The sequence below is a fragment of the Dermacentor albipictus genome, chromosome 5 (assembly GCF_038994185.2).
Source record: "Dermacentor albipictus isolate Rhodes 1998 colony chromosome 5, USDA_Dalb.pri_finalv2, whole genome shotgun sequence".
Taxonomy (NCBI): Eukaryota; Metazoa; Arthropoda; class Arachnida; order Ixodida; family Ixodidae; genus Dermacentor; species Dermacentor albipictus.
The window spans coordinates 136,212,253-136,234,266 of NC_091825.1; the positions used below are offsets into that span (position 1 = coordinate 136,212,253).

At 48.5% G+C, this 22,014-nt stretch overlaps 1 protein-coding gene and 1 long non-coding RNA gene across 7 annotated transcripts in view; both read left to right on the top strand.

The window, feature by feature from the left end:
* LOC135909253 (protein FAM107B) overlaps positions 1 to 22,014 on the top strand; it is a 206,046-nt gene that overhangs the window by 158,317 nt on the left and 25,715 nt on the right. The gene's annotated exons all lie outside the window — the stretch shown is intronic.
* On the top strand, positions 2,674 to 5,891 carry LOC139060120 (uncharacterized). The gene is made up of 3 exons (XR_011514611.1): positions 2,674 to 3,027; positions 3,867 to 4,005; positions 4,987 to 5,891. It is a non-coding gene; the product is annotated as an uncharacterized lncRNA (long non-coding RNA).

A 22,014-nucleotide genomic window follows, 5' to 3' on the forward strand; every position in this document is an offset into this window, starting at 1 on the left:
AGTGGGCGTAACCAGGCTGATGATGATGAACGAGACCGTGGGCAGAGTGAAATTCAACACCGATAGATTCTGTCTCGTATCTTTGCAGTCCTCCTGTTGCAAAGAAGAAGCATCCCAATCAGAGACTCTCCTGCTGTGTATCTGGCGAGTTTCATTCAAGGAAACGTTTCTGTATATATGTCACATTTAACCTGAACGCGCGTTGCGCGCCTGCTAACTGCCGAATTACTTCTATTGGGACAAACAAGGAGTATATGCAGAGTGTCGACGGTTTATAGTTATCTTTTTTAACAAACTGCGCTGTAGGACATCGATGCAAGGAAGGAAAGAAGTGACCGACGAGCGCAGGCTCGCCGTAGGTAATAGTTAGACTCTCAGTATAGGCTGACACTTGAATACGTAAGCATCGAAACCTAGAACTGCGTTCAGGTTAAATGCGGCGCAGATCTCTTTTGGGTCGCGTGTCTCGGTCATCTATTGTTGCCTGAGCAAAATGCAACTTCTTTTTTTCTTCTCTCTCCTCCTTTTTGCCTGCGTAACCATTTAAAGTAGTTGGCAAGGTCGTCACGAGGAGCAGCTGGCGGCCGGCTATGCACGTGAGTCAATTGACGCACGCCGTATTCTCACGTATTCTCACCCACTCTCGGTCATGGTTACGCAGTTTGCCGCGCGGCTCGTCATCGCGGTTACACGCAAGTGACGAGGCTGCATGCTTTTAAACGGCGCGTTATCAACGCGTGTCCGTCCGAAGCTGCAGTGCTCCGCAGCTCCTGCACGCGAGAAGAATAAAGGAAGTGATACGGAACGAGGCGCTCGACAATGAGAAACGTGGCTTCTCACCCTCTGCATTGAATGAGACGACGTCTGCTGCGCACGCCTGTGACGTAACGGTGCAGCTCGGGCTCGTCTGCTGGCGTATGTTGCGCTATGGTTTTGAATGGACGCGTGTAGTCTAGACGGTCTATACCGCGCACGCGGCGTGGAAGTTTCGCACGGCTCACGTCCAAGGGGGGAAGGGGAGGGGGGATGGACAATGCGAAGCCTTGTAGCGAGAGAGAGATCATCACGGACGTGTTTATAGCTGCGAGGCGATGGCGTTGATGGCGCCGGAGAGAACGGTCCCGTCACGAGCGCTGGCGAATGAGTGTTGCGACCATCGCGCGCATAGTGTAATGCTGGATTCGTGAGCTCGTTGCAAACGCGCGAACGTCTGGCGGGAGCTTGTCGCGTCTCTCTGCCCCCTTGTGTACGTATATGGTCGTTTGCCTGCATTGTTTTTTCCCGTGTTGACGTAGCAGCTGTAGCATGTACGTCGGGGAATTGAGACGGAGGCGCGCGCTCTTGGGGAGTGCGCGAAAGTGCTCGAAAGTGTCCCGTTCCTGGCATATATAGTTCGAGCTGAGCGGTCGTACATACTCTAGAGCTGTGTCTTCGCTTATCACACGTATCCATGCACGCGTATAGAAGTGTGGCGCGCCGTGTTAATGTTCATCTTTTCGTTTCTTCGTCGGGTACGTTGTTGGTTGGGTTAATTGTCGGCGCCGAAAACGAAAGTATAGGAAGGCGCCCCCCCCCCCCCCCCACACACACACACTTTTGTAATGGCAGGCGTTGTGACGGGAACAGGCATATGCCGCCGCTTGACGATGAGAGAAAGGAGGTGCCTTCGGAGGATGGGCGGCACCAAATCGCACCGAAATCGCTGGCCGACAGGGCGACCCGAGATCGTTCTCATTGTTCAGGCTTTTCTTTTATATTTGTCTTCCTCTGTACCTGACTTCCGCATCTCAATAACTGCGACTTGGACACCAGTCACGTATTCCTGAAACGCATTCATGAGGTACATTCCAGCCGTGTCCAACGCTATACACTGTATATCTTAGTTTTTTTTTCTGTATGTATATCTATACGCCTTACAGAAATTAGAGCCCGCGATGCTTGTCTGTCGCCGTGTCATACGTGATATGATTCGTGCCGAGCGCAGCCGCCATCTTCCTGCCGAGAGGGGCTCGCAGTAGAGGAAAGGTGGCCCCGCCGCACATCCTCCCGCAAATTGTGAGTTTACGCTAAACTGCCTGTGACTTCTAACTGCAGATGTGGTGCGGTTACTCTGTAACGTCTGTAGCTTTCTATCGAGGCAAGTTATCAACTGTGTCCATAATAAACAATTCGTTCGTTCAGTTGAATGACGCCAGGGGCCGTATTCTGTAGCGGTTCCTTTGGGAACCGGTTCCTTTCGGCTGCTGCCATTGGTCGGCGCTTCGATGTCGTCATCCCTGGTGGGCGGGACGACAAATTTTGATGACGTCACGCAGGTTGCCAATCTTCTGGAAAGGAACCGGTTCCCTGCTAGGAGCGGAACCGCGGAGAAGTGGTTCGTTTGAGAGTCGCGCGCGGGGGCGAGCAAGATGTCGAGGGTTGCTAGGGCAACCGCGGCTGCCGGCTAATCTCGCGCCAGCTGACGAGCCGGCACCTAGACGAGACGAGACAGAGACGGCAATGGCGGCTCCCTTGGTTGTGCTGCTGGCGAGTGCCGAAAGACAACGACGCGACGTTTTCGGCATGGCCGAAGAAGAGTTTCGAAGGCATTTTAGTCTCTCCAAAGACATAGTGCGACGTCTTTGCGATGAGCTGGAAGGACATCTCGGACCTCAAAGATTGCGCGGTGTCGACACTACGATGAAAGTGCTGTGCGCGCTGCGGTTTTTTGCCACCGGGAGCTTTCAACAGTGCGTCGGGAATGAAGAAGCGATTGCACTGTCGTAGCCTTCGGTCAGCCGGATCATTACAGCCGTCGCCAAGGCCATTACGGTTGTGGGCAAGGAAAAAGGATGGGTTAGATTCCCATCCACGGCGCAACAAAAAGCCGCCGTCAAGGAAGGCTTTCTTAGCCGTGGAAAAATTCCAGGAGTTCTAGGATGTGTGGACGGGAGTCTGATAGCCATTGTTCGCCCTAAGAAGCTCGGCCCCGGCGAAACGGAATCGTACTGGAGCCGTAAAGGGTATTCCACCCTCAACTGCATGATCGTGAGTATTGTTCGTTGACAAATATTTTCGATATGTGTTTGCGCGAGTGCACGTTGTCAAAAACTTCGTTTCGTTATTTTTCATCAATTGCCGGTAATACTTGCGTTCCTATTAGAGAAAGTAGCGTTTGTGTTGTATGTGTAATGACGACTTTGATCTTTGCATAGAACACGGCCGCACTTTTTTAGTGCTCTCCAATCACAGTTGAATAGCCTTTTCGATGCTACAATGTAAACACATTACGCGCGACTTAAACCGGAATAGACGCCGTAGCAGTGAAGGGAGTCTTCGTCTGCGAGCGATCCTAACAGAAGACGAGCCCTTCTGATTCTTATTCGACGTAAAACTAAAGCATTGTGGCCAACAGACTGTAAACACGAAAAGGAGCATCCCATCAATGAAAATGGTGTGAGGGAGAATGAGAATGTGTGGACACCCATTTGCTCTAGCTGTCAATACGGCACATGCTGTTTCCGCGTTCTTTCGCTTGTAATAGGCACTTTGTCTGAAAAAAAAAAAACCAGGTGGCACTCTTTAGCAGAATCTTGTACAATATGGACGGAAGAAACCAAAGGAATTATTTTGCACATTGTGTTGTTACCGTATGCCATACATGAGCATGTGAACACATGCCAACATTGCATTTGTAGGTTAATATGACATTGTTATCATGCTGATCATTAGTTCAACTGCCTACTGCGTATGTTGATATCTCCTTTTCTGTAATTGTGTTCACTGACTGAACAGTAACTGATTGGCAAGTAGTGTTGTAAGCAAAAGGTTGTGCCAGATATTTGTTGCAGTGGCACTGACACCTTCTCTTTGCTTTCTCTTATGAGGTGTGCGACGCGAAGCTGAATATCCTGGAAATTGACCCACGGTTTCCGGGATCGTGCCACGATTCTTTCGTCTGAAGGCATCCTGCATTTCGCCGCTGCCTCACTCGTGGCCTGTTACTTCATGGAGAAGTCTTGCTTGGTAAGTGCACCTAAAGTAGCAGTGCTTCTTCCACATGTAAAACATACACAAATAGTTTTGCATCCTAGCAAGCTTTAAGAAAGCGTGATTTGCTAGAAATGTGTTGTGAATGCAGCAGTACCTAATGAACCTGCAGAGACTATCGAGAGAAACAAGTCTCTCTTAAAAGGCAGATATTTATACCAGCATGTATACAACAGCTGACATGTTATGCTGTTTATTTATTAATTTCAATACACTGAATACCATGTGGAGCGCTACAGGCAGGGGTGGAATTCTACAGAACACGTCGAAATGGCAGTTTTCAAGTATAGTGGAAAAGGGTTGGTGACAATGGACTCGGGGACCTGGTCCCTGTCCTTGGAACAAAGGAATAAGCGTGTGCATGAAACTTTCGGCATCGACGTTAGTGATCGGTGTAGTATATATTGTAGAATGGTGCAAGTTGCGTTATTTTGCTTTGCGTCGCAATGTGTGCGATTTTTTTGTTACAGCGACATGTGGTGCTGGAGTGATTAGAAAGGATCGGGTAGCTCGATTTTGGGTACCTTCATGAGAAGAGGTACGAAAGGTAGAGCAAGGATCCCAGATACTGGCAGCATATTCGAGAGTAGACCTTAGAAGTGTTTTATAAAATAACACTTCTGAAGAGAGAAGAGCTAATAAGTTTTAGTGGAAGATGTACATTTAGGGAGGGGCAAATAGGATGAACGGAGCAGAAAACCACGAGTATGAAATAAATATTACATGTCCAACTTAACCTGAGAACGAGATTTGCAGCCAAAACAACAGGTGAAATTGGGCTTTCCTTAAAATGAGTTGAACTTTCTTTACAACTTTCCGGGAAGGTCAATGTTTGATAGATATTGCAACAATAAATCCAAGACCCGCTCCTGTTGTAAAAGGGCCCTGGCATAGACTGTGTTCTTGCATTGTGCCTTAATGTATCCATTTCGTTCACTGACATGCAACACTTTACAGGGGACTCTGGGTACCCGCTAGAGCCATGGATCATGACTCCTGTGCCTGGTCACCCAAATCGCCTCACGGCAGAGGGGCGCTATAATGAGGCACACGCATCAGTGCGAAATGCCGTTGAGCGGTGCATAGGAGTCGTCAAGAGCCGCTTCCGATGCCTGCAGAGGTATTGGGTGCTCCACTACTCGCCTTGGAAAGCAGCCACTATTGTTGCAGCTTGTGCAGCGCTGCATAACCTCTGCCTTGCAGCAGGCGTGCCTCTGCCAGATGACGACGGTGCACATGACGACAGCGCACAGGGGCCAGCCCCAGGCACAAGTGCCGCCGCAGGCGCACCCTGTACAGCCTTCTCGAGCTTTGTTTCAAAGAGGCCGTGCGGTGCGCGAATCCATAGTTGGTGTGTTTCGGCTGCCCAGAAATTTGCGCGTTGCCTACCTGCAAAGTGTGCGCCGGCGCATTCGCTGGCAAATGAGACGGAGACATGTGCTGGTGTAACATGTTTTATTTTTCTTTTCATGAAGTAAATATGCCGTGCACTTCAACATAACACATCGCGTGTGCTCACATGTGGCTAATCGTAGTATGCTGCATACTGCGGTAGTGAAAAGCACATGATTTGTCTATGTTGAGCATGACAGATACACATGCAGTGACAAATAACCATGTGCCATTATGTTACTCCTTTGCTTTGTTCACTGTGCTTTTGAATATTGTCTCGCCAGGGAATTTTCTTTAAATAAAGGTTATTTCCAAGGTGAATGGCAACCAATCTTGCATTGTTGAATATTGCTTTGCGATGCCTATTTTACTGTGCAGTATGCATTGTTCCAAAGCTGAAGGTGTCTGTTCATGTGTGACACACAAGCACAGCACAAGTTACACAGCAACTGAAATGTTGTTCAGAGCAATCTGTATAGCACATATTGAAACGTATAGCAACAAGCGAGACATGCCAAGCACTTTTTGGAGCAGGATTTCTTTAAACAGCAGACACTCATGCTTCCTACTGCTTTGTTTAAACTCAAGAGTTGCTTCAACATTGCATTTCTTGCACGCATGATTTCACATAATGCTCGTAATTGCTGCTTAACAAGGTGCAACTACGCTATAACACAATATAAACAAAATCATGACAATGAAACATTTCTTTATTTTATTCATTGGGTACCTGCTTCGCCATTCAGGCATTACAACAGGGAGGGTACAACTCATACAAATGGACACTCAAAATTACATTCATAAAGCATGGAAGAAATCATCATTTGAACAAATACAGACAGTGTCAGGTGGTAGAGTATTTCAATCCCTTATAGTACGAACATAGAAAGAGTAGCGGAAAGCGTCGCTTTTAACCCTCTATTATTGCATGGCGTCCCATATTTGGCACATACCAGTTACCATTCTTTTTTGCGTGTGCGAGATTCCCAGTTGAGAATGTGATACCATCAGAGTAAATCTCATAGTTATGTGCACTTATTATGGGCAAATGCTGCCATCTCTTGAGCGATACGCAAAACAGAGGTGAAGTAGATTTTGGGATGCGACGTGAAACTCTGAGGGGGCAAACACGAGCAATTTTTTTTTTCTCTGAAAATTTCGACCGCAGAAACATAGAAAAATTATTTTGGCATATTTTTTGGTCTCGTCAATTCAAGGCAGTTACTAGTTTTCTCAATTTTGCCTGCAACTACAGCAGAGAAACCGAAATCAGTGTGTGCCATATTTGGCACAGTATGAACTTGAAATACAAAATATGGTAACGTGCTGCCATCTGTTCAATAGCCCGAAGTTGCAGGTCACTCCATCACAAGATGGAATTTTGACGATCGGTACAGTAAGGGCGAATTGTCTACTAAACAGCCGTCTGAAAGGCGAAAAGGAACTGAAATGTAAAGGACGTGGTGCTTCAGAGGCACTCACAAGCGCGATAGATGACGTGGAGTTATCGTGTGTGCATTGATGCGATAACCGCGCCGTGACATTTCTGTCGAGCTTTGTTGGGAGAGGTCCAGTCCAAAAGACTTAAGCGCTGGTTTACCTCCGCCAAGGTGTTTCGCGAAATTGATTGCCCCAGCGTAGTAAAGGTCCATAACAGGCACATGGGTGGTGTTGACCTGCTGCACTCACTGTTTGGACTTTACTGCATACATATCAGAGGTCGAAGAAATGGCACTTTCGAATTTTTACGCCTATGCTAGACTTATCGGTAGTAACAGCATGGGTATTGTACAGGAGGGTGCAGGAGCAGCTTAGGAGGAGACAAGTACTACTGCTGGCTCATTTAAAAGCAGAAATTGCAGAATGCCTTACCTCGCATAACAAGTGCCTACCCAACTAACGACCAGGAAGGACTTCTAGTCAGCACATCGAATTCCAGGTTCAAGTCAAAAAAGCACAGGGACCAGCGGCCGCAATGCCACCCAAAGACAACCGATCTGACCAAGTCGGCCACTGGCCAGAATTTGACGAGAAGAAACAAAGATGTAAGCGGCCACCTTGCACAAAGAAGTCATTGGTAAGATAGAGGAAGTGCAACATTCATCTGTGCCTGAACGCAGCAAACAACTGTTTCATTTCATTCCCCACATCGCACTAAAAAGACCACCGTCCGTGAAGCTTTGTTTTCCGCCCATGGCAGCAAGAGCGCTCAGCCATCTTCATGGTGTGCCATATTTGGCACAAAGCTTTATCTTTATTATTACAGTCGTGTTTGTTCATTCAATCAATAATGAAAGCTGAAAAAATGACTTTTCATAATTCATGCAATAGAGGGTCAAAAGGAATCTCACATATTTTTAATTTGTGATCTCTCCTTTTAGAAACGTGGGCGGCTGAAAATACAATTACCTGGCTATCCCCGTATTAGAGTGGTATATGTTATGAAGAAATTTTAATCTGAGGTTTCGGCGACGGTGTTCAAGAAGATGCCAATTTAATGCTTTTTTGCTTTCTGTCATGGTAAGCATCCTGTCATAATTGCCAAGGACAAACCGAACTGCCCTGTTCTGCACTTTTTCTCGTTTATCTGCAAGTTCTGTAGTATATGGATCCCAGCAAACACACGCATACTCTAGTGTACTGCGCACATGTGTGAAATACAGTTGCTCCCTAAGTTTCTGTGGCAAGCTACTAAAGTTACGTTTCAAGAAACCTAATGCTCCGACAGCCTTGTTCCTAACATGAGTAACGTGTCTGTTCCACCTTAGATCAGCAGAAAAAAATACACCTAAGTATTTATATTCTGACACTTGTTCAAGAGTAGCATTATTTAGAGTATTACGATTGCTGTCATATGAGCGCTTCCCGGTAAGGGTGACGTGGACACTCTTTTGCTCATTCAGTGACATTTTCCATTTTTCACACCATGTGGCAATCAAATCCAAATCATGTTGTAGTGCTTGTTGGTCAGATTCGCTGTTGATGACCTTATGTATCCAGAAGAGGGTTATGGCGCCGAAAAAACACAACACACAGCAAGCGAGACGGGACAGGCGCCTGTCCCGTCTCGCTTGCTGTGTGTTGTGTTTTTTCGGCGCCATAACCCTCTTCTGGAAACATGCACCAACTAGCCCCCCAACAAGTATTACTCAGTGACCTTATGTACTATACCGTCATCTGCAAACATTCTAAATATTTATTTATTTATTTACGTGTACCCTACATGCCTTCGAGAAGGCATAGTGTAAGGGGGAAACACGGTAACATATTAGTATGGAATCGGGAAAGAAATAAACATCAGCATAATGAAAGGAGTGCACACAGAGCATGGAAAATTAATACATTAGCAAATACAATATGTAGAGCAATAACAATAAATGGTAAACAACAACATAATAGCATAATAACATTGTAAACGCTTTTACATGTTATACAGTAGTAAGCATTGTAAAAAAATTGGGAGCGCTGAAATTCTTTAACTTGTAGAAAAAAATGCAAGTAAATTACAAAAGACATGACGTGTTTAGACGGTTGAAACGGCATATTGATTGCTTAGCAGATTGCGAAATGCAGTGTGTTTAGATTGGCATGCAATGGTATCTGGTAGTGCGTTCCATAAACGGACCGCACGGGGCAAAGTTGAAAAATTAAAAGCGTGTGTGTTGCCATAAATTTGGGTGTAGCTGAACTGATTGTTCAGTCGTTGTGACGTCGAGGATGCTTCTTTCAGGTTTGATAAGGTTAGGCCAACTGTGTGAAGAAATCTGTGAAATAATAATCGTATAGATGATATATTGTTCGGCAAGTCGTTAATGTAAATTAAAAAGAGAAGAGGCCCAAGTACACTGCCTTGAGGTACACCAGAGGTGACGTCAGAGAGGCCAGAGGAAAAGTTAGCAACAACAGTGAACTGTTCGCGATTAGTAAGAAAATTACTGCAATTTCAGCATGAATTGCTGAGAGCTTTGATATCGGGTGACTATGGGCTACACGATCGAATGCTTTCGAGAAATCCAAAAAGATGCAGTCAATTTGTTTATTACTGTTCATATGAAAGTGTAAGTCTGACGTGAATTCTAGTAGTTAGGTTTCGCAAGAAAATCCTTTTTGGAAGCCATGCTGTAAATGATGATGTAATGCCTGAAGTGGTGCCATGAATGTGACTTCTGGGGAACCCCAGAAGTCACAGGTACGTATTCAGAGGAACATCCGTTGAGAGCCACAGACATCTGTCTTGAGCGAAGATACTCGGCAATACATGCGATAACCTTCTCATCCAATTTGTAAAGTAAAAGTTTAGCGATCAGTAGACTATGCGTAACGACGTCAAAAGCTTTTTTGAAATACAGAAATATACAATCAACAATTTGTTTCTTGTCGACTGCTGAGACTAGCTCATGAGTGAATGCAACCAATTGTGTCGTACACGAAAAACCCTGCCGAAACCCATGCTGACTAGGATGAAGAAGGTTATTGTTATCAAGATGAGACATGATGCAGGTATACGCATGTGCCATAACCTTACATACATAAAATGCTAGTTAAGGATACTGGTCCGTAATTCTCAACTCTGTTCCTCTGTCCACTCTTATGAATTGGCACCACTCGCGCTAGTTTCCAATCACCAGGAACAACGCTGTTATTTAAGAAATTTTGAAATAAGCGACAGAAGTACAAAGATGCCTGAGCAATTTATAAGGAATGATGTAGGGATATCCGGACCACACACTTTTGTTCGTTTCAAACTCTGTAATAATCACTCGATGCTCGTCACACTAAATACAACCTCAGACATTTCGCCGGCTCCGACCGGAAAATCAGCTCTATTAACCCCCCTAATGTTTGAATGAGTAGACTGAAATGCTGATGAAAGGTATTAAACAAAAATGTCGACCTTACTTGACGCAAGCGATAGTAAATAGCTTGACGATTTCCGCTCAAGCTCGGGCCATCTACTGAGCGGCAACACTAGCGCGCGACCACATATCAGCCATAACGGCGGTGACTGAGCGAATCGCGACAGCACGTCGACTTGGCGTTGACCTATTGAAACCCATGCGCCTGATGTTCACCTCTTCGTCGGGCTCAAAGAACGGCGGGCAGACTCCGATGGCGCTCGCCCGCCCTCGCGGTCCGGGCAGGCTGCCTCCTCCGGTTCCTCTGTGATTAACACGTTTGTTAGAATATGGTGCGCAAAAGCTCCGTCAACGAGTGTGCTTACCTGGCTGCATCACGGCGGGCGTTATACACGTCTTTCTTCCACACGCCGCGCCATTGGGCTCCAGTTTTCGCTGCCGGGCCCTCAGCGTTCAGCAAGGCAATCACTTGCTGCGAGAGCTCCTCCTTGCGCGCCGCCGTCAGCTGTTGACCCAGCACACACGACGCCTTCGCAAGGTAGGGGTGCTCTTCAACAAATGACACGAGTATATCGCGTTGCCTCGCTGAAACATGAGGACCCAGCAGCCTAACCTTCTGCGAGGACATCGTTTTGGATCCGCGGCGCGCAAACAGGCAAGTCCAAAACGTAAACAAAGCGAGGCAACTTGTTTGCATAGCGTATGGCACACTACCTAGCGACTAAATAAGAAAACAACACAAATAAACTTACAACTCCCAGTAGCGGTCTGCGCCGCAAGCTCACATTTATTACTGAAAATATATTTGCAAGTGTTCTGTAGAAATCAATGTTTTTTTATCAAACCAGCAACATCCTTTAATTGCTATACCGTCCCCCAAGTACAAACAAAAATGATGACGTGATCTTCCGGCAGACCGCCGCTCGTTGATTGGTTCCCCTCACGCCGCCCCGTTCCACTCTTTCTCCGAGTTACGTAATCCAGACGTAACAGCCAAAAGGAACCGGTTCCCAAAGGAACCGTTACAGAATACGGCCCCAGTCGTACTCTTACTGCTCCATTTGACGTTGCCTGGTAAACTCAAACGTGCACAATTTATTTGGTTCATTTTTTCTGCTGCTGATCTACCCACTTCACAGCTACTAAACACCAATTAAAAGTACTTACCGCAGCTTTCATGCATGCATTCATATGGCGTTCAGCGATAAAACTCCAACTTTCTGTCATGACAATGCTACAGGTTTGCTAATTCCAAGCGCTTCCTATACAACTCCCCACATTCCTGTAAAACTGCATGAGCGAAACAGGTTTAGTTAGAACTGAAGCACCAGTACTGTGGAGTATATATGCAGAATGGTGTTGGGAGGGAAACGTAGTCGGACTGAACGCAGCTGAAATGAAGGTGCGGACGCTGGTGTGTGTGTGTGTGTGCGTGTGTGTGTGTGTGTGTGTGTGTGTGTGTGTGTGTGTGTGTGTGTGTGTGTGTGTGTGTGTGTGTGTGTGTCAGCGCTTCTCTTGGCCAGCGAAACCAGCTCTGATTGCCCATATAGGAAGCTTTAATGACTTTCGGGCATTCTCGGCGAACACCTCGGCTGCAGCGAAAAAGTTGCACCGGATATAGTGGAACATTTAGAGGGATACTGAAGAGATAAGTAATTTGAGCCGTATTACTACTAACTTACCCTTCTAGAGTACCGAAAAAAGCCAATCTTATCTTGATAAGAGGCTTGAGAAGCCAGAAAAGACTTGAGAAGGACCTTGTGACAATGGCACCTTGAAACTCCCGCGCCAGCTGGCTGTGATGTTATATATTTTGACGGTGTCTGCCCAGGCTTAGCTAAGTTTCTTTATCGGTAATGATCGACTGCATCGCATTCTGGAATAACGAGAAAATGAACTGAGCAAGTTTCAGGACCTTTTACTGAGTCACAACCGCTAAAATTCGAGGAAATACATTGAAATCCGTGATGCCACGCTGACGTACAGACGCTTGGGTTAAGGCGCAAAAGAAAGAACTTTGACTTTCATTTCGTATTCAAGTAATCAACCTATTGCCGCAAAATACACAAACATGCAGTGTTGAAAGAACACAAGTCCAAACTGATTTACGTTTTCACTTGATAGTGCCCTTTAAAAGTTGGAAGTCAACGCAGCATACAGGAGCATGGGTTGGGTATATATCGCCAGATGAGTACTGAGCTTGGGTATAGCGAATCGTATGAAAATACCTCGGTGTACGGCGAAGTACTTGTATCAGATATGGTGAAACGTTTGTAATGACGGAGGTGAGATTTCTGGTAATTAGGCTCCTATACGTCACTTCCGCAAAGTGCGAAAACTCGGTTATATTACAGCTTCGCAGTCTTTGATGTACGAGTTGCTCGAATTTTCATAAATCCGTTATTTTTCTTATTTTTCTTTGCTGTATGCAAAGTGCTGTATGCAAGTGCTGTATGCAAGTGCTGTAAGTGCTGTATGCACAACTGTTACAACGGTGTCCCACTGTGTATCAAGCACGTATAGCTTTTCCACGGTGCAGTCCCTCCGTCCGCCGCTCTATACGCAAGCACACACGCGCTTCCGCAGATGCCGACGCCATCGCCACCGCGGGTTTCGCGAATGCGAGGCGCGAAGAAGCGAGGCCCTCTTCCTGTCGCGCACTGCCGCCTGGCGCGCGGTGATAATCGGGTGCAACACGCTACCGGCGTTGCGCTGTCGACGGTGCCGCGCCTCGAGGCCCTTCTGTGGGCTGTGCGCCGGCTTTCCCCTGCGTCGGCTGCGATAACGGGACCGCGCGGCCGCTTCCGGCCCGGCAAGACTACGCAGCTGTCACGTGGGGCCTTCTCCCGCACGTGGAGGCAAAGGTCGCGCTACAGCTCGCGCGTATTCCGAATTAATAACGGCCGTCGCAGTAGTGCCGCGCGAACTCTTTGAAGTCTATAGCCCGTTGCTTTGTCGTGTGTCTATACGGTGTGTACGAGGAGTCCACGTTGCTTCACTCGGAACATTTCACTTTGCGGGCAGTTCGCCGCTTGTGTTAGTTCCGTTTGTATAAACTCGGTGGTAATCAAGCGTTTGACGAAAAAACAACCCCTCTGGTCAGGTAAAAGCATGATCGAAAGTTTGGGTAAGTTGTCAAAGTAGAAACAGAACGCTTTTGACGTCTCGGGTTGCACATGCAGCCCGAAAAGTCGAAACATATCTTTTTTTTTTTTCGTTTTGACTTGATGAGTGACCCAAGGTTTCAATCATGGACTGACCGAGAGCGATACGACCGTTATTCCGGGCATTTTGCCAAGCAGGTCGAACGAGGCGGCAACCCACCGCTTGTATATAGGCTGGCGGATTCGACACGCCCCAACAAGCACCTTCTGGCCGATCCGCCAGCGATTATACGTGAACCTGGCAAATTCAATTTCCTCCACGCGAGGCGAATCGAGCTCACGCGCTCGCACGGCGCTCAAAAAAATTTCGCAGCAAGATCGTCCACGGTTCTGTGCATTAAATGTGTGCGCGCTTAACACGCATGCTTTCATAAACGCCGCGTGCCATTAAATGTATACGAATGTTGCGGATATGTCAGTGGCCTAACGGCGTCATGTCATAGTCATACTAAACTTTTCTTCGAAGTAGAATGGCCGAAGGACCACTCCCTAATCCTATATAGTGCTGGTTCTGGTCCCCCGTGTTATGCCTTTCCTCCCTAAACAGCATTTACAATATAAGGTACATCCTTTGGCTCCGCTGTTTTCGAGTGCAGGTGGATTTTGAAGTTGTGGCTGTTGTGCATGAAGGACCTGAACTCGTGGAATTTATATACGTGGCTTCTAATAGAAACGCGTGATCGGTGTAGCCTTGTGCCAGCGCGTAGTGCGATGTTTTCCCGAGCCGGTATGCGAGGCGATTTTGCCGTGGCCCGCGCATCTGCCGTTTGCGGACTCTATCAACAGGCTGATGCCAGTGTCCTCATTAACTTGTCACTCTCTGTGTTGTAATGAAACATTCCTTCGCGTCAAATCGCGAGGCTGCAGGCTCGTTCTGTTTTTGCTCGCGCTGTCCGAGTAAACAAAATCCGGCCGCAGCCGCAGCGTTGTAATAGCATTTGATATCGCCCGTCTGCGTCTGTTACCCCGGAGGCTGTGCCTGGAATTAAAACATATCATCTGTCTTCAGTCAGCGTCGCTTGATTGACGTTCTAGGTTACGTTCGTAAATAGAACGAAGGGAATGTTTGCCGACTGTGGATTCCGCGAATGCCTGATACCTCATACCACCTCGTTGCGAGTGTTTTCTGTTGAATGCACGTGTTGAATGTCTTACATGTTGAGGTCACACGAGTGTTGAATAAGACTTTTGGATCATTTGTTGAGAACGTTATAGCGAGTGCGCTTTCTAACTGCACGCTTCTTTGAACACTTGTCTGTTCAGATTGTTGACTGTAAGATGCCCTGAGCGTTGCACTGTTTAGTCGCCTCTGTCTCGCGTCGCTGTCTTTATGTGTACTGGGTCGCGCTCTAGCGAGCAGAGGTAACTAATTGACTTAACTAATTTATTTTTATTTATTTTGTTTATTTTATTTATTTGCAGGTACTGTTGGCCGATTGGGCCCTTACAGGGGTGTGGGGTACAAATCTGGCACAGAACCCATCATCGCTTACATAAAGCAGCGATGTATAGCCGAGAAATGCATCACGGCACTACATTCTGCAACTTATATGATACATGTTACATTATACATCACAATACTACATTCTACAACTTACACGAGATATATTAGTTCATGAAGATTCACTTAGAAAATATTTTGTAACGTTGGTTTCAAAACGCTCTGCAGTATTAGAATCGCATATAGCATCCGGTAAATCATTCCAGTCTTTAAGGCCACACACGTCATCGAACTCACTGCAATTTCCTTCCCTCCTCTCTCTCCCTGTTATCTTTGTTTTCCCCCTTTCCCATTCCCCCTGTGTAGGGTAGCCAACCGGACGTGATTCTGGTTAACCTCCCTGCCTTCTTCTTATCTCTTTCCCTTTCCTATGGTTCTAGGGAAAAAAAGAGTATGCATGTCTTCACACGAGATTGAGAGACTGGAAAGTTTCTGCGGCGCTCTCTTCGTAGGCTCTGGAGTTGTCGCGGAATGAGGTACTGCGCTGCATCAAAGTTAAGTATATTTTGAGAAAGCAAAAACAAGAATTTTAGTCAGGCTATGCGACGGTGTGTTCCAAGAGGCGGCGGGGAGCAAGTTTAGCTGCATCTTGCAGAGTAAGGACAGGAAGCGTAATTGTTGATCGAGCCCGCGGAATTTAGAAAGGAAATTCAGTCAAGCTCAAGAGAAAGCGCACAGTCATATACAGTTCAAGCTTTCGAGCGTGATACATCACGGACGCGCGCAGTTCGCTTAGGGCCGATTTACGCTCGAGCCGCCCATCGCCGCAAGCCGCACCGCACGCTTGCGGTCGCGCGAAAAATTGCACATATCCAGCACTTGTGCACAAATTACCATTTACACTGTGTGTACAGTGTATACCTTACACATTGTAAACCGAAATTTGTGCACAAGTGTTTGATACGTGCAATTTTTCGCGCGACCGCACGCGTGCGGTGCGGCTTGCGGCGATGGGCGGCTCGAGCGTATACATATATTAGGCCGATCGTGCGTTTACCGCCGTTCATTTGCGGGCTCCTCTTCGTTCGTTGTAGCGTCTTTCCAGCGCACGCGTTGCCATGCGTAGCTCTGAAGCCGCTTCGCGGCGTATCGGCGTGCGTGCGGGCCTCTCGCAACAAAGTCCACCGCGGCGTCTCACTCGTGCTCCAAGGTTCGCGACCCTGCGTGCCTCCGTTGCATTGTCGACCGAAATTGCGTGCCTGACTCTCATGCGTGCTGTGCATGCATCGCCCGGGCCTTCGGCGACATTTCGCTCTGTTTAAAATGGCCCCGCTGCCGACCGTCATTGTGTGTGTGTCCCGTTGCAAATGCTTGCCGACGGGCGTATAGAGGGCGCTGGGGCTGCGGCGCGGGCAATCATAGAGCTCGCTGGGTGGACCGTTTTTTTTCGCGAAGAGCTGCGTTATGGTGCGTTACAGTCGCAGCGTTCGTTCGAGCGCCACTCACCGAAGGTAAGCTCTGAAAGCGGCGTTTTCAATGCAGGACCTCTTGTGGCAGTATAGCGTCCAGCCGTAACCCTCGAGGCCAGCTGTTACATTACTCGGCTCCGCGCGAAAAGAAACGGTGGACGATCGGGAAGCGGACCGATTGTGTAGAGCACAACACGCTGGCGGCGATGTGTGAATGCTCAACGTCGCGGTGACTTTAAGAGCGCCAAACGCAACGCATTTCATCTGGCTCAGCACTAACGGCAGCATTGTTCGCCAAAACTATGTGACACCTTTTAATAACTTCCTATCCCCCGCACCTTGAACACATGACTTTCTATATAGCACGAAAATTCATGCAGCCCAACTTGTGCAATGCCCCGACCACTGAGTCCGGTCAGTACGTACGCCACCGACTCGGGTACACGCCACTGCTTACGATCATTGACTTGCGGGTGGAAAACGAAACTGAGGTATTCGCAACGGTTCCACTGACAGGCTCGTTCTCGAAGGATTTTATTCGTACAACGCGGTTAGCCGTTTGACATTCGCTTTCAGGAGGCTCTGCGATTTCTTTAGCTTCACGGTTAACCTACCCTACTTTCCTTTTGTCCTCCCAACTTAACTGCGCAACTGTTTTTCTGGAAGTTTTGTTACTCTCTCTCTCTCTCTCTCTCTCTCTCTCTCTCTCTCTCTCTCTCTCTCTCTCTCTCTCTCATTGGGGTGCTTTAGTCCTGCAAGCGGACGGTTACATAAGGCGCCGCCGTTTCGACGCCGTAGCTTTCGGGGTCACAGCCGGGGCAGCCGCAGGTAGCAGCCGCGCTATTGAAAACGGGTCGGCATCCTGACGATGCACGCTGCGGCATCCAGCGGGAGGGAGCCTTGTCGGCCGCGCCGCTGACGGGGCAGTATGCATTGTGTCTTGCGCCTGCCGGCCGTCAGCCATAGCGGATCCCCAGGTATACGAGGGGCCGAAGGGGAGGACGGGGGGGGCCGCAGTACGGCAATACTCGTGAGCAGAGATTCTCCTTCGGCCCCCCTTCCGCCGTTGCAGCCGAAGAATTTCTGCCTGGTGCCCCCGCTGACTCATCGACCTTCCCACGCAAGACTCCCCCCACCCCCACGCGTGACGTCCGAAGGACGCCAAGGAAGCCGCCGCCACCGCCGCCACAACACGGCTTCTCTCCCTTCCTTTTCTTGCTCGGAAGTCGGGAGGATTTACCACCACGCCGTCTGTGTGCGCGTGTGTATGTCTCTCTCCGTAGACGTCCTTCGTGTGGGAGGCCCTTAAATAACGTGAGAGTGGGTCCGCTCACACAGGTGGTCAGAGGCGCCGGCTGTGGCTATGCCCTGAGCATTCGGAGACCAACAGAAGGGGAACCTTGAAAGAGGGTCTCGTGCTCTTTGTTTTGGGCTTCTCATAGCCGCCGAGGTGTTCGTTACGAGTGTAGTCCGTTTCCTCAGCACGGCGTCGCGCAATCCGCAGTACAGCGGCAGCTGCAGTTAAAGGCCACAGTCCTTTCGCGTTGTCTTAAATATCGTTCAATCAGCTGCCGCGCGCGGCTGCTACGCCTTTGCGTGGGAGTATATTCTGATTCAGTGTTGGATTTTTCCTTTTCAGCATTATACGTATATGTTTCAGTTACGCCCGTAACGTCGTATACATCATTTCGAGCTTGATGTAGAATGTGTTCCACTACTCTACCAAATCGTCTTAATGTTTCTTTCTTTGCTTTTGTTTTTACCTATTTGTTCAAGCATATGACGGCTCATACTTCAGATTGTCTGCTAGCTCCAAACTGAATTTATAAATAAGTTCTTAGCTACAGAGCGACACTGTTGGCAGATGAAGAGCGTCGCATTGGTGGTCTTTTGCGGCTTGCCGTTGTCTTTTCTGCCTGCTATGTTTAGAGGGTTGTTTGAGAGGGTGAAACCGGAAGTGGTGCCGAGGTTATGTTTGTAAACAGCAATTCGGTCTGCAGCACACTTTTGCCTGTAGTAGTCGATGTGGCGGCTTCCTTGCTTATAGAGCATCCGAAACTGCTGTCTCCCTGCTGGAATGCTGGAGGTTATCCTTTTCTCTTTTTTCCCTGTAGAACCTGGTATGCAAGAAGCGTAGGTAACCAAACAAAACTCAAGCGTTAGGATTACGAAAGGAATGTAAGGAAATAGAGACGCTCCACGGTGGTGAAAACTTCTAAAACGAGTAGAATCGGTCGAGCAGTTTACTTAGGCGCACGAATAGAATCCTGCCTTTGCACGTTATATCAACTTAAATGTGGCTAAAGCGACATTCCTTGCTCAATTATTCATTTCAAGTTTCCATCTTCCTTTGAACTGAGAAATGAATTCCGAGCCGAACTGGCTCAGGCCGTCGACACCATAAGCAAGTCTGTGGCAGCCACCGTCCAAGCAGCCTTACAAACGCTCCGCCAGGAGATCACCCAGATGGGCAACGAGCTCAACCAACGCATCTCCATCCTAGAAAGGGAAAAAGAGCAGGCAAGGAAAAAGCCAAAATACCCCATCAGAGAAGCCCAGATGAACGAGACTCTGGGAAGCCAAGATGGCGAATAAAATAGCAAAGAAGAAAGAAGCGACCGAAACCCTCAAAATATGGCAGTGGAATTGCAGAGGAATAAATCGGAAACGGCAAAATTTACTTCACCTATGCACCCTACACCAACCTGACGTCATCGCGTTACAGGAAACAGAGACAAATAATATTACGATGCGTGGCTACAAAACGCACATTGCCCAAGGAAGGACCAGGACCGCCGTCCTCATCAAGAAGCACTACACGACGCAGCAGCACGAAATCAACCACAGAATCGAGCACACTCTGATTGAGCTGGTTCCTCCCAAGAAAACCTTGCAGAGCCTCTACATCCTGAATGTATACAGTCCTCCGCGCGACACGTTAAAGGACTTGGACAAGTTACTGAGAGAAGTGAAGAAAGTCACCGACGGTCAGAAACTTCTCGTGGTGGGCGACTTTAACGCTCCACACGTGGCTTGGGGCTACCGATCAACCAACAAGAAGGGTATGGACGTGCACAACGCGGCACAACACCACCAGCTGACGTTGTGGACCGATCCTCTAATACCAACTAGAATCGGCAACAGTGTCTCCAGAGACACCAGCCCAGACCTGACCTTCTCCACTGGCTTCAGGCAAGTCGAGTGGTCGAGACTGGACGAGACTCTGGGCAGCGACCATCATATCATCCAGACCGAAATCATGCACCACAAAACCCCTGTGAGATTAGGTCAAGCCAAAATTACAGACTGGCCTGCTTTCCGCAAAGATGAACACCCCAGCAGCCTAGAGAACATCGAGGAGTGGACCAAGAACGTGATGGACTTGGTTACCAAGTACACAAAGACCATCCAACTCACTGCGGACAATCCCGAAGTCGACCCACACCTACTTCACCTCTGGGAGGCCAGGCGAGGACTTTTGAAGAGATGGAAGAAGCAGAAGAGAAACCGCAAACTCAAGATCCGCATTGCCGCAATCTCGCGGCAGGCGGAGGAGTATGCTGAAAAACTCGGACGTCAGAACTGGAATCAAGTGTGCGACCAGTTACAGGGAACCCTCAGCAACCGAAAGACCTGGGCCATTTTAAAGACCCTTCTGGCGAAGACGGAATCAAAAACTGTCACGGGGCAACACATACAAAGACTTATACACAACTTCCAGGGAACCGAAGAAGAAGCGCTCGAAGCCATCACTGCGAAATACATCGGTGACGAGCAACAACGGAAGACGCAGCCAGTCATTCACCCGGAGTACGAGGGGGAACCCAATCCGGATTTAGACCAACCTTTCACCAAGTCGGAGATCGTGGCAGCCATAAGAAATCTCACAAGAAACACGACGCCCGGCAGGGATAAAATTAACAACAAGACCCTTCCTAACCTGGACGACGGGGCGACGGAGAGTTTGCTAAAGTATATCAATGAAAGCTGGGAGACGGGCAGTATACCGGCTTCCTGGAAGCACGCGGACGTAACGATGATCCCGAAACCCGGCAAGCCCATCAACCTACAGAACCTGCGTCCGATCTCTCTTACGTCATGCGCGGGAAAACTCTTCGAGCACATGGTCCACAATCGTCTCTCGCCCTACCTGGAAGAAGGTGGGCACCTGCCGAACACTATGTTCGGTTTCCGGCCTAACCTCTCCACCCAGGACATTCTACTTCAGCTTAAAGAAGAAATCATCGACGGCCTCAGCACATGCCACAAGAGTGCCATCCTGGCACTCGACGTGAAGGGAGCCTTCGACAACGTCTCACACGAAGCAGTGCTAAACAGCCTACAACATACCAACTGCGGACGGCGGACATACAACTACGTCCGGGACTTCCTGACGGGTAGAACGGCGACCATAGGCCTGGGGAATCTCAGGACCAAGAAGTTCCCAGTACCGCAGAAAGGAACCCCCCAGGGGTCGGTGATCTCCCCGTTGCTGTTCAATATAGCGATGAGGGGATTGCCGAACCTCTTGGAGAACATCAGGGGTATCCGTCACGCAATGTATGCAGACGACCTGACCATGTGGACGTGCACGGGATCGGCGGGCGAACAACAAGACGCCCTGCAGGAAGCCATCGACAGGACCGAGCATTATCTACACCACTGCGGTCTTTCATGCGCGCCGGAAAAGTCGGAGCTTCTGATCCTCAAAAAGAGGACAAGAGGGCGGCCTCCGCAGGACACACCTGACCCAACGTTGACACTAAATGGAGTCAACATACCCAAGGTGGACACACTTCGTATTCTGGGCCTCACTTTCCAGAAGGACGGTGCCGGTCTCGCCGCCATTAAAAAACTGCAAGCGACAGTTATCCAAGTCGCGCACTTGGTGCGAAGAGTGACAAACAAAAAGCACGGCCTGAAAGAGCAGGACACAATCAGATTAATACAAGCCCTAATAATCAGCAGAGTCACTTACGGCACCCCGTACCTGGGTCTCAAGAACAGCGAGAGAGACAAATTGAACACCCTAATACGAAAAACCTACAAGCTGGCACTGGGGCTTCCACCGACGACGTCGACGGAGAAGCTGCTCAGCCTGGGCATACACAATACTTGGGAGGAACTTGTAGAGGCCCACAAGACCAGCCAGATAGAGCGACTCAAGCTCACCAGCACGGGTAGGGACATGCTAATAAGACTGGGCTACCCAGTCGAATATAAGTCTACAAAAGAGCGGGTTCCTCTACCCCTGAGGGAGAAGATCACGGTGGCCAGCATCCCGAGAAACATGCACCCTGAATACCACAGAGAAAGGAGGCGAGCGAGAGTGAAAGCTCTACGTAAGGCCTACGAAGGACCAAAACAAGGAGAAGTCCGATACACCGACGCGGCAAAGTACAAGAACAGAGCGGCCCACGCTATCAGCGTGATCAACGGCCAAGGACAAGAGGTAGCTGCGGCCTCGGTAAACACTACAGACATCGACTGCGCGGAAGAAACGGCGATAGCCCTGGCGGCCACTACGGGCCAGCGAGAGGAAGATCTAATCACAATCATCACCGACTCGCAAACAGCATGTAGAAATTACCAAAAAGGCCGCATTTCCAAACAAGCCCTGAGCATCATCGAAAAACGAGACAATTTTCCTGAACTGTACATTG